The sequence below is a fragment of the Cottoperca gobio genome, chromosome 2, assembly GCF_900634415.1.
Source record: "Cottoperca gobio chromosome 2, fCotGob3.1, whole genome shotgun sequence".
Lineage (NCBI taxonomy): Eukaryota > Metazoa > Chordata > Actinopteri > Perciformes > Bovichtidae > Cottoperca > Cottoperca gobio.
The window spans coordinates 6,615,371-6,630,567 of record NC_041356.1 but is presented as its reverse complement, the minus strand read 5'-3'; the positions used below and the strand labels follow the sequence as shown (position 1 = coordinate 6,630,567).

Below are 15,197 nucleotides of genomic sequence, written 5' to 3'. Positions count from 1 at the left end.
TGCTTCGGTACCCCGCTAACTGCAAAGGCGTAACTGGACCCGTCTCCAGAGAAAGGTAAAGCCACTTTTTGTTTAGTCGTAGCTAATCCAGCCCCTGGCATCTCGCTATATAAAGGCACTCTGCTTTGTTTAGCCCTAGATAATCTGGGCATTGGCATCCCGTTATCTGCAGAGGTGTGACTGGACCCCTCTGCACAGTTGGGGTAAACCACTCTGCTTTGTTCAACCCTAGATATTTTGAGCAATGGCGTCCCGTTATTTGCAGAAGTGTAGCTGGAGTCCACTGCACTTCGAGGGATTTCCGATCTGAGTAACCCCCATGGAACTTTGTCCCTTTGTGACTCCAGAGGGAGTTTACGGATAGCTATTCTGTTGCGCTGCAGCAGGTTGACAGGAATTGCATTTGCAATTTTCCTCTTGTCTTTAGATTTTTGTAGTTCAGCCTTTCTCTCAGCCTGAAGCCTGTCCATGTGTTTCTGCTGCTCTGCCTTTTCTTTCTGCTGCTCTGCCTTTTCTTTCTGCTCATTCTCCTCTCTCACTTTCATTATACGAGCATTTATAAATGATGCCTCTTCTTTATAAGCACTGCTCAGCCTTAGTCTGCAGATATCGCGCAGAGGGTCTTTATCCTTCACTTTTCTGACCTCTGCTTGTTTTTCTGCCTCCCATCGTTTTTCTTCCTCCCATCTTTGCTTCTGTATATTCAGGTCATGTAACTTTTTTAACATGTCTGTGTGTGGGAGAAGGTTTTGTTTGCACTCTGCCGGCTGCTTCTTTAGCGTTTCTGTAACGACAAACCTCCTTACAGGCATGTGGTCCCCTTTCATCAAACCACTTGCAGCCGCAGGCAATCTCTTTGGAAACTTGTCACCGAGGACGGTTTGGGCCATTTGTTGTCTTTTCATTTTTTCCGACTGTATTAACTAAATTTCCCTCGGGATCAATAAAGTCTCTATCGAACGGTAGTGATCGGTATCAACAGTATTAATTAATATTGTAACGTAGTTCCTACGAGACCGTTAGATCCGGCTATATTATAATCTTCCAAGATCAAAGGCAAACGAGGTCATCACAGGCAAATGATGCAACTTGTGACATCATGTTCCGTGCTATTGATATTTTTCATTTTTTTTCAAATGTTTGTATCTTTTAAATTTGTTTTTTTTCAAATTTGTTTTTTTAAATTAACAAAATGTATTAACAATCTGACAATAAAATATATATTTATTTGAAACTTTACTGGCAATTAGTATTTACAATTGGACATTGAAATATTATTTTTAAAAGGGATATAATAATTGCAAACTAAATTACCTTACCACTCCATATGCAATACTAGTTGTCTTTTATAATAAAGTAACTCCAAGTGAAAATTTGGGGGAGGTTTAAAGCTTGACTTGCTGTAGAATAAAACACAAAGCAGTAGAGGGCTGCCGGAATTACTTCTAAAACCTGGAAATGAGTTAGCATTTTGCACTTCATAAAATACGTCAGTCATAATGCAGTGCAAAAATCCTGTTGACTTTTCTTCTTTTCAACAGGCCAGCATGTCACAGTATTACTTGCAATTGAGTATTTTTGTGGTATTAGAAGGAACTTGGCAGCATGATTTCTCATGTCACACATTCATTTTAACCTCAAATATAGATATTACAAACATTGTATACTGTAAATTTCAATATTTCTCAGATTAATTTAGTAGCTCCTTAAAATGAAGCCGCATCGTTTGCAGCATTTCCAAACGATGCTGCAAACTTGTAAGAACATACTCCCACTCTATCTAATAAGGAAACATAAGGGGGTGAGTGAGAGATAATCATAACAAATTTACAATAACATTTCCCAACAATGTAATGAGATTAACCACTTTTTAGGTTTTTGTTCTATAACATAATAAATGTGCATTGATATTAAACTGGGATTGTTATGTTGCGTGTACTGTGGGTTATAGGAAACCCTGACAGCTTCAGATGTAAAATACATTATTAATAAAGTTCTCAATTTAACCTACAGCCATCATTTGGACATTTATCAGGCACATTTAAAATAAAAGCCTTGGATTAATATATAATCAACCATAATAGCTTGATGATTTTACGGCTGAATGAAAGCTTGTGAAATAGTAAAAGTCCTATTTTTGAAGGGGTCTCTTTCTGCAGATCCTCCACAATCACACATTAGATTAAATTAGTTCAACTATTAGTATTACTATTACTAACTGTTAGTGATGAGGACAGGCTTTAAAAGGCTCTTATAACAGTAGAGGGCTCAGAAAATTAATCGTCAACACTTTATTTTAATTACGTAATCATTTGAGTCATTTAGCAAGAGAAACAAATCCAAAATATTTGCTGTTTCCAGCCTTGAAAATGTGACAATTAGCCTCTTTTTGCTCCTAGTTGAATCTGAATCAGTTTTTATTTGTAAGGTCTGCTTGAGCGATGACTATGTTTACAGTTTATGTTTACATTTTTATTTCTCACTTCCGGTCTTTATGTCAAGCTAAAATAACAGCTTTTACATTTACTATACATACACAGAAATATTATTTATCTTTTCATCTAACTCTTGATTGGAAAGTGAATAAGCTTATTTCCATGTTAAATTCCTATTTAAGGTAACTAGTAATTTAGGCTTGAAGGGTAAGCAGCATCTAAAAAATGAAATATTACTTTTTCAGTCTCCACATTCACTCTGTCCTTCGAAACTCTCGCCCATATTTTTACCTGGAGGGAAGACATGGATCACAGAGTTCATTACTGATTAAGAGAAAAGTTTGTATTAGTCAGAGGCGTTACAAAGCTGCTCAGCCCTCCCTTATCTCTGTCTCTGCTTTTTACTGTGACTGGCCACCAGTAGCAATTAACTGAACATCTGCTTGTTCTTTTTCTAGCTCGTGCTTTCAAACTGACAAAAACATTAGTCACAAGTGTGGAAAAGACTTTAAGGGAAAACCTCCAAACTCTGGGTTTAAATGTTTAAACTAATTTCATAAATTCTGCATTAAACTACCTGTTAGGAGTTCACATAATGTGTATTTTGTGGTATAAACTGAAGGCATCTGCTGTTTTCAGTGATGAATGCTAACAATGCTTATTAGCAGTATGTTAAAAGCTGCTAATTACTGCAAGAAAAGAAAAGTCAGTTTCTTAATGGGAGGAAAACACCACCACAACTGTTTTTTTCATATAAACCATCAGGGTTGCACCAAATCCGCACGGTCGCTAGAAGTGCAGCGGAACAATGTTGCGGACTTCCTCTCCTGTCACAAAACTCCACCAGGGGAGTGGGGGCTTCATCCAGAGGTGGTGCACAGCATCTGGGGGCTCTTTGGCAAGGCCAAAGCGGATCTTTTTGCCTCAAAGCTGTCAACCCACTGTCCCCTATGGTTCTCCCTGACGGAGAAAACTCAGCGTCAGGATGCACTGGCTCACACGTGGCCAGACAGTCTTCTCTCCGCCTTTCCACCCCTTCCTCTGATCTTACCAACACTTCTCAGAGTGCTTCGACACAGCCACAGGCTGAGGTTGCGACCCTCGGAGCATCCCAAGGGCTCCTACATGGGACCTGCCCCTGGTTTTGGACGCCCTATGCTTGCCTCCCTTTGAACCCTTGGAACAGGCAGAGCTGAGGTGGCTTTCAGACAAAACTGCTTTTCTCTTTGCCATATTTTCAGCAAAGCATGTTGGGGAGCTACAAGCCTCGTCTGTTAACAAGTCATGTTTAAGATGGTATTCTGATGGCTCTGGTGTCATGCTGTGGCCAAATGCAGTGTTCCTCCCTAAGGTGTTGGCACGCTCACATCTGAATCATCCTATTCAGTTGGCACAGTTTGACCCCCCCTCCCCGTAGGAGACAGGGAGAAAGGGTCAAGACTCTTGTGCCCAGTGCGAGCCCTCAAAGCTTTTATCGGATATACCGCATGCATACGACAGTCAGAACAACTCTTTATCTGGTATGGTGGTCCTAGGAAAGGCTACGCTTTCTCAAAGCAGCGCCTGTCCCACTAGATCATGGATGTATTTTCCCATGCATACAGCGCGAATGACCGTTTTCTGCCACCCAGAGTAAAGTGCCACTCCACTAGGAGTGTCTCCGCATCATGGGAAACCCTGAGAGGTGTGCCCTTGGAGGACATATGTGCTGCGGCCACATGGGCATCACTGAGCACATTCTCCAGGTTTTACAGGGTGAATGTAGCCACCCCTCATCCATTAGACATGGTTCTTCTGCAGAGTCCCTCTGCTCCACCTTTATGAGGTAGGTACTCAGGATTCCTTGCGACTCTGTTGTTATAAGTCATCCAGTTTTAAGCACTGTCTCTGGCGGTCAGTAAGGATGAAATGGAACGAAAGTTACGTATGTAACTACGGTTCTATGAATCCTGGATGACCGCCAGAGCTTGGAATCTCGTGATTTTGCGAGAAGATTCTGTAGGACTGATCTCGTCAATGACACCGGATCTTATACATGACCAGGGTCATCCAAGGTTTTTTAATATGCGCAATGTTGTTATAATTGCTCATTTAAAGTATGTGGGAGGGAACCGGAGCACCCGGAGAAAACCCTTAAATTAATGTTGGAACCAGACTTCAGGCTTTTTTTTTTTCTTTTTTATATGCGCAATATTGTTATTTTTAATTTAAAGTTTGTCGGACCAGACTGAGGCTTTAAGAGTGACCAGTCAGTGTTCATTATATGGGACGATATTTGCATTTTTCTCGTGAAAATATTCTAATTCTGTCATTTCAATTTTGTTTTTTTAATTATTATTGCTCATTTAAAGAATGTGAGAGGGAACCGGAGCACCCGGAGAAAACCCTTAAATGAATGTTGGAACCAGACTTCAGGCTTTTTTTTTCTTTTTTATATGTGCAATGTTATAATTTTTAATTTAAAGTTTGTCGGAGGAAACCGGAGCACCCGGAGAAAACTTTAAATGAATTTTGGAACCAGACTGAGGCTTTAAGAGTGACCAGTCAGTGTTCATTACATGGGACGATATTTGCATTTTTTTCGTGAAAATATTCTAATTCTGTCATTTCAATTTTGTTTTTTTAATTATTATTGCTCATTTAAAGAATGTGGGAGGGAACCGGAGCACCCGGAGAAAACCCTTAAATGAATGTTGGAACCAGACTTCAGGCTTTTTTTTTCTTTTTTAAATGTGCAATATTGTTATAATTTTTAATTTAAAGTTTGTGGGACCAGACTGAGGCTTTAAGAGTGACCAGTCAGTGTTCATTATATGGGACGATATTTGCATTTTTCTCGTGAAAATATTCTAATTCTGTCATTTCAATTTTGTTTTTTTAATTATTATTGCTCATTTAAAGAATGTGGGAGGGAACCGGAGCACCCGGAGAAAACCCTTAAATGAATGTTGGAACCAGACTTCGGGCTTTTTTTTTCTTTTTTATATGTGCAATGTTATAATTTTTAATTTAAAGTTTGTCGGAGGAAACCGGAGCACCCGGAGAAAACTTTAAATGAATTTTGGAACCAGACTGAGGCTTTAAGAGTGACCAGTCAGTGTTCATTACATGGGACGATATTTGCATTTTTCTCGTGAAAATATTCTAATTCTGTCATTTCAATTTTGTTTTTTTTGTTATTATTGCTCATTTAAAGAATGTGAGAGGGAACCGGAGCACCCGGAGAAAACCCTTAAATGAATGTTGGAACCAGACTTCAGGCTTTTTTTTTCTTTTTTAAATGTGCAATATTGTTATAATTTTTAATTTAAAGTTTGTGGGACCAGACTGAGGCTTTAAGAGTGACCAGTCAGTGTTCATTACATGGGACGATATTTGCATTTTTCTCGTGAAAATATTCTAATTCTGTCATTTCAATTTTGTTTTTTTAATTATTATTGCTCATTTAAAGAATGTGGGAGGGAACCGGAGCACCCGGAGAAAACCCTTAAATGAATGTTGGAACCAGACTTCAGGCTTTTTTTTTCTTTTTTATATGTGCAATGTTATAATTTTTAATTTAAAGTTTGTCGGAGGAAACCGGAGCACCCGGAGAAAACTTTAAACGAATTTTGGAACCAGACTGAGGCTTTAAGAGTGACCAGTCAGTGTTCATTACATGGGACGATATTTGCATTTTTCTCGTGAAAATATTCTAATTCTGTCATTTCAATTTTGTTTTTTTTGTTATTATTGCTCATTTAAAGAATGTGAGAGGGAACCGGAGCACCCGGAGAAAACCCTTAAATGAATGTTGGAACCAGACTTCAGGCTTTTTTTTTCTTTTTAAATGTGCAATATTGTTATAATTTTTAATTTAAAGTTTGTGGGACCAGACTGAGGCTTTAAGAGTGACCAGTCAGTGTTCATTATATGGGACGATATTTGCATTTTTCTCGTGAAAATATTCTAATTCTGTCATTTCAATTTTGTTTTTTTAATTATTATTGCTCATTTAAAGAATGTGGGAGGGAACCGGAGCACCCGGAGAAAACCCTTAAATGAATGTTGGAACCAGACTTCGGGCTTTTTTTTTCTTTTTTATATGTGCAATGTTATAATTTTTAATTTAAAGTTTGTCGGAGGAAACCGGAGCACCCGGAGAAAACTTTAAATGAATTTTGGAACCAGACTGAGGCTTTAAGAGTGACCAGTCAGTGTTCATTACATGGGACGATATTTGCATTTTTCTCGTGAAAATATTCTAATTCTGTCATTTCAATTTTGTTTTTTTTGTTATTATTGCTCATTTAAAGAATGTGAGAGGGAACCGGAGCACCCGGAGAAAACCCTTAAATGAATGTTGGAACCAGACTTCAGGCTTTTTTTTTCTTTTTTAAATGTGCAATATTGTTATAATTTTTAATTTAAAGTTTGTGGGACCAGACTGAGGCTTTAAGAGTGACCAGTCAGTGTTCATTACATGGGACGATATTTGCATTTTTCTCGTGAAAATATTCTAATTCTGTCATTTCAATTTTGTTTTTTTAATTATTATTGCTCATTTAAAGAATGTGGGAGGGAACCGGAGCACCCGGAGAAAACCCTTAAATGAATGTTGGAACCAGACTTCAGGCTTTTTTTTTCTTTTTTATATGTGCAATGTTATAATTTTTAATTTAAAGTTTGTCGGAGGAAACCGGAGCACCCGGAGAAAACTTTAAACGAATTTTGGAACCAGACTGAGGCTTTAAGAGTGACCAGTCAGTGTTCATTACATGGGACGATATTTGCATTTTTCTCGTGAAAATATTCTAATTCTGTCATTTCAATTTTGTTTTTTTTGTTATTATTGCTCATTTAAAGAATGTGAGAGGGAACCGGAGCACCCGGAGAAAACCCTTAAATGAATGTTGGAACCAGACTTCAGGCTTTTTTTTTCTTTTTTAAATGTGCAATATTGTTATAATTTTTAATTTAAAGTTTGTGGGACCAGACTGAGGCTTTAAGAGTGACCAGTCAGTGTTCATTATATGGGACGATATTTGCATTTTTCTCGTGAAAATATTCTAATTCTGTCATTTCAATTTTGTTTTTTTAATTATTATTGCTCATTTAAAGAATGTGGGAGGGAACCGGAGCACCCGGAGAAAACCCTTAAATGAATGTTGGAACCAGACTTCGGGCTTTTTTTTTCTTTTTTATATGTGCAATGTTATAATTTTTAATTTAAAGTTTGTCGGAGGAAACCGGAGCACCCGGAGAAAACTTTAAATGAATTTTGGAACCAGACTGAGGCTTTAAGAGTGACCAGTCAGTGTTCATTACATGGGACGATATTTGCATTTTTCTCGTGAAAATATTCTAATTCTGTCATTTCAATTTTGTTTTTTTTGTTATTATTGCTCATTTAAAGAATGTGAGAGGGAACCGGAGCACCCGGAGAAAACCCTTAAATGAATGTTGGAACCAGACTTCGGGCTTTTTTTTTCTTTTTTAAATGCGCAATATTGTTATAATTTTTAATTTAAAGTTTGTGGGAGGAAACCGGAGCAGAAATCATTGGTTTTTGATCTGACTGCCCGCCTTTAGGATGGGTGGTAGTCTAGTCGGGTTGCACATCTGTTGCATTTTCATCCTTCTGGGCATTGGCTTTCCCGTATCTGCGAAGGTGTAACTGGACCCCTCTGCACTGTATGGGAAATCCTCTCTGCTTTGTTTATGCCTAGTTAATCTGGGCATTGGCACTACGGTATTTTTAGTGGTGTAACTAGACCCCTCTGCACTGTATGGGAAATCCTCCCTGCTTTGTTTAGGCCTAGTTAATCTGGGCATTGGCAGTACGGTATCTTTAGTGGTGTAACTGGACCCCTCTGCACTGTATGGGAAATCCTCCCTGCTTTGTTTAGGCCTAGTTAATCTGGGCATTGGCATCACGGTATCTTTAGTGGTGTAACTGGACCCCTCTGCACTGTATGGGAAATCCTCTCTGCTTTGTTTAACCCTAGCTAATCTGACCATTTGCTTCGGTACCCCGCTAACTGCAAAGGCGTAACTGGACCCGTCTCCAGAGAAAGGTAAAGCCACTTTTTGTTTAGTCGTAGCTAATCCAGCCCCTGGCATCTCGCTATATAAAGGCACTCTGCTTTGTTTAGCCCTAGATAATCTGGGCATTGGCATCCCGTTATCTGCAGAGGTGTGACTGGACCCCTCTGCACAGTCGGGGTAAACCACTCTGCTTTGTTCAACCCTAGATATTTTGAGCAATGGCGTCCCTGTTATTTGCAGAAGTGTAGCTGGAGTCCACTGCACTTCGAGGGATTTCCGATCTGAGTAACCCCCATGGAACTTTGTCCCTTTGTGACTCCAGAGGGAGTTTACGGATAGCTATTCTGTTGCGCTGCAGCAGGTTGACAGGAATTGCATTTGCAATTTTCCTCTTGTCTTTAGATTTTTGTAGTTCAGCCTTTCTCTCAGCCTGAAGCCTGTCCATGTGTTTCTGCTGCTCTGCCTTTTCTTTCTGCTGCTCTGCCTTTTCTTTCTGCTCATTCTCCTCTCTCACTTTCATTATACGATCATTTATAAATGATGCCTCTTCTTTATAAGCACTGCTCAGCCTTAGTCTGCAGATATCGCGCAGAGGGTCTTTATCCTTCACTTTTCTGACCTCTGCTTGTTTTTCTGCCTCCCATCGTTTTTCTTCCTCCCATCTTTGCTTCTGTATATTCAGGTCATGTAACTTTTTTAACATGTCTGTGTGTGGGAGAAGGTTTTGTTTGCACTCTGCCGGCTGCTTCTTTAGCGTTTCTGTAACGACAAACCTCCTTACAGGCATGTGGTCCCCTTTCATCAAACCACTTGCAGCCGCAGGCAATCTCTTTGGAAACTTGTCACCGAGGACGGTTTGGGCCATTTGTTGTCTTTTCATTTTTTCCGACTGTATTAACTAAATTTCCCTCGGGATCAATAAAGTCTCTATCGAACGGTATCAACAGTATTAATTAATATTGTAACGTAGTTCCTACGAGACCGTTAGATCTGGCTATATTATAAACTTCCAAGATCAAAGGCAAACGAGGTCATCACAGGCAAATGATGCAACTTGTGACATCTTGTTCCGTGCTATTGATATTTTTCAAATGTTTGTATCTTAAATTTGTTTTTTTTCAAATTAACAAAATGTATTCACAATCTGACAATAAAATATATATTTATTTGAAACTTTACTGGCAATTAGTATTTACAATTGGACATTCAAATATTATTTTTAAAAGGGATACAATAATTGCAAACTAAATTACCTTACCACTCCATATGCAATACTAGTTGTCTTTTATAATAAAGTAACTCCAAGTGAGAATTTGGGGGAGGTTTAAAGCTTGACTTGCTGTAGAATAAAACACAAAGCAGTAGAGGGCTGCCGGAATTACTTCTAAAACCTGGAAATGAGTTAGCATTTTGCACTTCAGGATCCTTCGTCTCAAAGTCGATGGGTTTTATGAATTGTGTTTTTAGTTTTGATGCCTGAAATCAAAATTAAATCAAACTCAGACATTTTTTAATTTTTATTCTATGACATAAAATACGTCAGTCAAAATGCAGTGCAAAAATACTGTTGACTTTTCTTCTTTTCAACAGGCCAGCATGTCACAGTATTACTTGTAATGGAGTATTTTTGTGGTATTAGAAGGAAATTGGCAGCATGATTTCTCATGTCTCATGCATTCTGGTTTTCACACGATAACAGTGTAGGCTGTGTGTGGCTTCTTTTTACATCTTGACTTAATTGACCTGAATTTCCCTCGGGTTTAATAAAGTATCTATATCTTATGCTTCTCTCAAATACTCCTATATCTTGCTGTAGAGTATTGCCTATTATATATTCTGTGGCATTATTAACTTTTCCTGCTCTAGATTGATATTCAATACTTCTAAACTTAAACATTTCTCCTAAATTGGTTAAACTCTCTCTAATCTCTCAAACTGTCTTCAGACTTGTTTGTCCTGATAAGGATCGCTTGTGTGATCGCTTGTGTGAGACTTGTAAATCTCTTCACACCTCTCCTAGGGAGGGGGAGAAATGCATGCAGCAGCTGCAGCATCTCCAGCTGTGCCCTGTGGCCTCTGCACTTTTGTGACTACGAATTATTTATCTTTAAATACTACTTTAACTCATTTTTCTGTTAATGCTTCACTTTCTCTCTCAATACCAATTTCTCACAATCATTCACATCCAAACATCCTTCAAAATCATACATTTTCCCATGTATCTTTTCCTCTCTGATTTGTCATCATAAATCTTATTGCCTTGGCTTGCCATGTCTGAATTCAATTTAGTCCTTTGGGACTCCTTGTTATTATATCAATTTAGATAAAACAGTGTATAATTCTAGGAGTACTCCATATTATCCCTGATAATACAATTCTTGATCTCTGATCATTTGCCAATATCCCTGATATTGTAAAGGCGACTATTTGTTAATATTCCTAATATTACAAACGCCACACATATAATTTGAATTAGCCAATACCTCTGATATTGCAAATCCAAACTAAATACGACAGTTTACAATATCTCTGATATTGCAAAACCAACCCGACTATTTGTTAATATCTCTGATACTCTCTCATAATTATCTGATAAAGCAACAGTTCTCATTTGGAAACTAACTTACTGGCCTCGTTACAACACATATGAGTCTACCATTGCAAATATCAATAATATGAACGTCAATATAACACACATGCACACATAAAAACAAACAACGGTCAAAACAAACATTTAACGGTTTCACCTGTTATTTGAGTTAATCACTGATTCGTCTTTTTCGGATCTCGTCACTTTGTCCACTCTTCCGGGATAACCTGGCCTCTCAATTGTCCAAATCGATCTGAAGTAACATACCGAGGCGGAGGGCTTTTGATCAGGGAGTCTCAGACTTCCCCCGTACGGTTTCAGGCTCCGTGTTGAAGAGCAGACAGAGGTGTTGAGATCTGGCTCAAAGGACCAATATGTTAGAAAAATATTCTTAACGCCACGAATGTCATGGTAGCGAAAAGGTGAGGACTCAAATGCAAGACGGCAGACGAGGAGATTAACAAAAAGGGGAGGCCGGGCAGGATGCGGGCGGAGCCGCTCAGGAGGCCGGCGGGGAGGTCGGGCAGGATGCGGACGGATAGGCCGGGCTGGAAGCCGCTCGGGAGACTGGGCTGGAATCCGACGGAGTAGTCGCTCGGGAGGCCGACGGAGTAGTTGCTCGGGAAGCCGGGCTGGTGTAGTCGCTCAGGAAGCCGGGGTGGAGGCCGGGACTGGGGGCCGGAGGAGCCGCTCAGGAGACTGGGCCGGAGTCACTGAGGTCTCAATAGTTGGGGGGAACACGTGGGTCACGGGAGTCAAGGGGTTTCGGGAAGAGATGGGAGCACAGGGGTCTCGGGAAGAGATGGGAGCACAGGGGCTGGGGTCCCGAGGGATCACAGGGTCTGGGGTATCGAAGCACAGAGGGAGCACAGGGCCTGGCGTATCAAGGGACAGAGGGAGCACAGGGACTGGGGTATCGAGGGACAGAGGGATCACAGGGTCTGGGGTATCGAAGCACAGAGGGAGCACAGGGCCTGGCGTATCAAGGGACAGAGGGAGCACAGGGACTGGGGTCTCGGGGGACAGAGGGAGCACAGGGTCTGGGGTCTCGAGGGACAGAGGGAGCACAGGGTCTGGGGTCTCGAGGGACAGAGGGAGCACAGGGTCTGGGGTCTCTAGGGACACAGGGTCTGAGGTCTCGAGGGACAGAGGGAGCACAGGGTCTGGGGTATCGAGGGACAGAGGGAGCACAGGGGCTGGGGTCTTGAGGGGCAGCTGGGGTCTGCAGTGGTCCGGCATCAACTGGAGCGGATGTCTGCAGAGATCCGGTAGCGGGGACGGGGGCCGCAGAGCTCTGGCAGCGGGAATGGGAGTCTGCGGAGGTCCGGCAGCAGAAACTGTAGGCTGTTGTGGCCCAACAGCGGAAATAGGAGGCTGTCGCGGCACGGCAGCAGGAACTGGAGACCGTCGCGGCCGGGGGGCAGGAACTGGAGGCTGTCGCGGCCCAACAGCAGAAACAGGAGGCTGTTGCGGCCCGGCAGCAGAAACGGGGCTGTCGCGGCCCGGCAGCAGAAACAGGGGGCTGTCGCGGCCCAGTAGCGGAAACAGGGGTCTGCCGTGGTCTGGGTCTCTTGCGCCGAGACCTGGAAGTCCCCTGGAGACTCTGAGGACCTCCCAGGGCCAGGTGAGTGCCCAGAAATGGCTCAGGGACTGGGGTCTGTCGCAGCGTGACTGGAGAAGGGGGTTGCCGCAGCTCGGCAAAAGGAAGTGGAGTGGAAGGATTGGCAGGGTTAGGCTGGCAAGGTGGAGTGTCCACAAAATCCTGAAGCCACTCAGGTAAAAGGCTCTTCAACTCTGGCTTCTTAGCAGCCTATTTTCTCGCCAATCCAAGCGAAGCCGGTCGTGTCCTCCAACAGGGGTTTCGCTTCCACTCCCCAAACATTACAATTAAAATGTACATTAAATCATAGGTCTCCTCATCCATGACATCTGCTGAGTCCATGTTTCTGGTCAGATCGTACTGTCACGGTAGTGAAAAGGTGAGGACTCAAATGCAAGACGGCAGACAAGGAGATTAACAAAAAGAGGGCTTTATTCCAAAAAGTTTACAAAATAACAAAAAGTAAACAGTAAACTGAAAAGACAAACCAGGATGACACGGGGAGCACGAGGAAGCACAAGGAGACATCTGCAAGGGTGACACTTAGATGACGATCTGACAAGGAACACTGGGAAAGACAGGGATATATACACACAGACACTAAACAAGGGGAACGAGACACAGCTGGGGAGAGATGCTAAAACACAAGGGCAAGGTGAACGGACACAGGAGGAACAAATCATCAATCACAGAGAGAAAACACACAGACAGGAAGTACAACTAGACATGACATAAGAGGGAGTGAACACTTCAAAATAAAACAGGATATACAAAAATCAAGACTGAACAAAGTCAGGATTCAATTCAAATAAAAGTCTTGATCAAAATTCTTATAAGAAGAAGCCAAGTTTTATTTCATACAAAGGATGATCAATAAAACTCACACAAATACAGGTTTGTAAGGTCTGCTGTGCTGCTCAACGCGCCCTTCTCTGTGATTTCCACCTCTGCACTCATGTGACTTTGTGTGTGCGTGTGTGTGTGCGTGCGTGCGTGCGTGCGTGCGTGCGTGGGGGGGTGGGTGGTTGGTTGGCTCGGGGAGTGTGTGCGTGCGTGCGTGTGCAGCCAGGGGGAACACCACAGTGTGTGGAGAGTTTAACTTTGTGGCTGACCCCGAGGCTGCCTACATCGTGTTGGACCGCTACACCTGCCCCACCTACATCGCCCCGTGGGAGTTCAGCTGAAGGAACAGCCTGCCGTGGGTGAGACTGGAACACAACATACAATACACAATGTAGTATACGATGTGACTTAAGAGGCACAAGCAGAAGCATAATGATTATATATGCTTATCCTACATGTGATTTGTGTGATCATAGTAATCAACCTTTCCATATCGGTTGTTTTTGTAGTAAAACAATTGAATTAAAATATGTTGGTTTTTTAAAGGTTGACCTCCACTAACTAAAGAGATGTAATAATGCTGAACACTGTCTGTCTTCCTTCCTCAGTCTTTCTGCGACCAGTGGCTGGCCCAAAAGACAGAGAAGGCTGCCTTTATGTCAAAGGTGTCTTTCGATGAAAGTAAGGAGTGTGCAGATACAAGCAGGTTCAGAAAACTGTTGCTTGTAGCATCATGTACTGACAGAGCATGTTTGCACAAGTCCACAATGTTCTCAGAAGGGTTGTTACTGTACCTTACGGCACTTTTATTACGTTATTTCTTCTAATTTCAAATATGTTTACCAGGGCCGACACAGACTTTTTTGTTCAGCCCTGAGCCCTTTTCAGCTCTGACCCTCATCACAAACTGTGACCCCCAAATTCTAAAAGTTTGCATAGAGGCCTTAAAAATACAGAACTGGTTGTTTTTATCCTGATATGTTTGACATAATTGAGTACCGTGTGTTTCTTTAAATGCTTATGACAATAAATACATGTTGTTTGAGGCCCTCTAGTGGCAGCTGCTTAGTCACAACATGTCTAAATGTGTCTTCATGATGTAATCTGCAGAAAGCTCAGTCAGCAGACTATCAGAAGGAGATCACGGAAGGAAAAGGGTTCAATTCCTGCGACACCTACGCCATGGCCGCCGCCGTCGATGACACATTCATAACAGAGAGTGACGAGGTGAGCGCCTGCTGCTTTCATGTCTTAAAAATACAAGTTTAGATCTTTACCCAACCCCGTGTTGTGTTCCTCCTCCAGGTCGCAGTGACAGTGGAGCTGCAGGGGACTAACACCCGAGGCATGATGGTGCTGGACTACATGGGCCTGCTGAAGAAGGAACACAAGGCTTTCATCATGAAGAAGGTGGACTTGGAGAAGTTCAAGCAGATGTTCATGAACTCACTCAAGTAGAAATATACTGTGACAAGCTGAATTTGGTTCACCAAAATGAATTAAAATGACTTTTGTTATGATAGCAGGACTTTGGCTTTTTTGTTAATGGATGTTTGCGTTTTCATTATTAAACATGGACATTTTTGTGGTCTTTTCAAATTTCAAAGAATGTTATGTTACAATATAGGGTTTATTTCTATAGGGTTAAGAATATTTCCTCCCTTTATAGTATTTCTGTTTGGTCACAATAAAAGCATTTACA

General features: G+C 41.5%; 1 pseudogene; it reads left to right on the top strand.

Moving 5' to 3' along the window:
- The first annotated feature begins 4,102 nt into the window (after positions 1-4,102).
- LOC115022002 (inosine-uridine preferring nucleoside hydrolase-like) lies at positions 4,103-14,982 on the top strand (annotated as a pseudogene).
- The last annotated feature ends 215 nt before the right edge of the window (positions 14,983-15,197 follow it).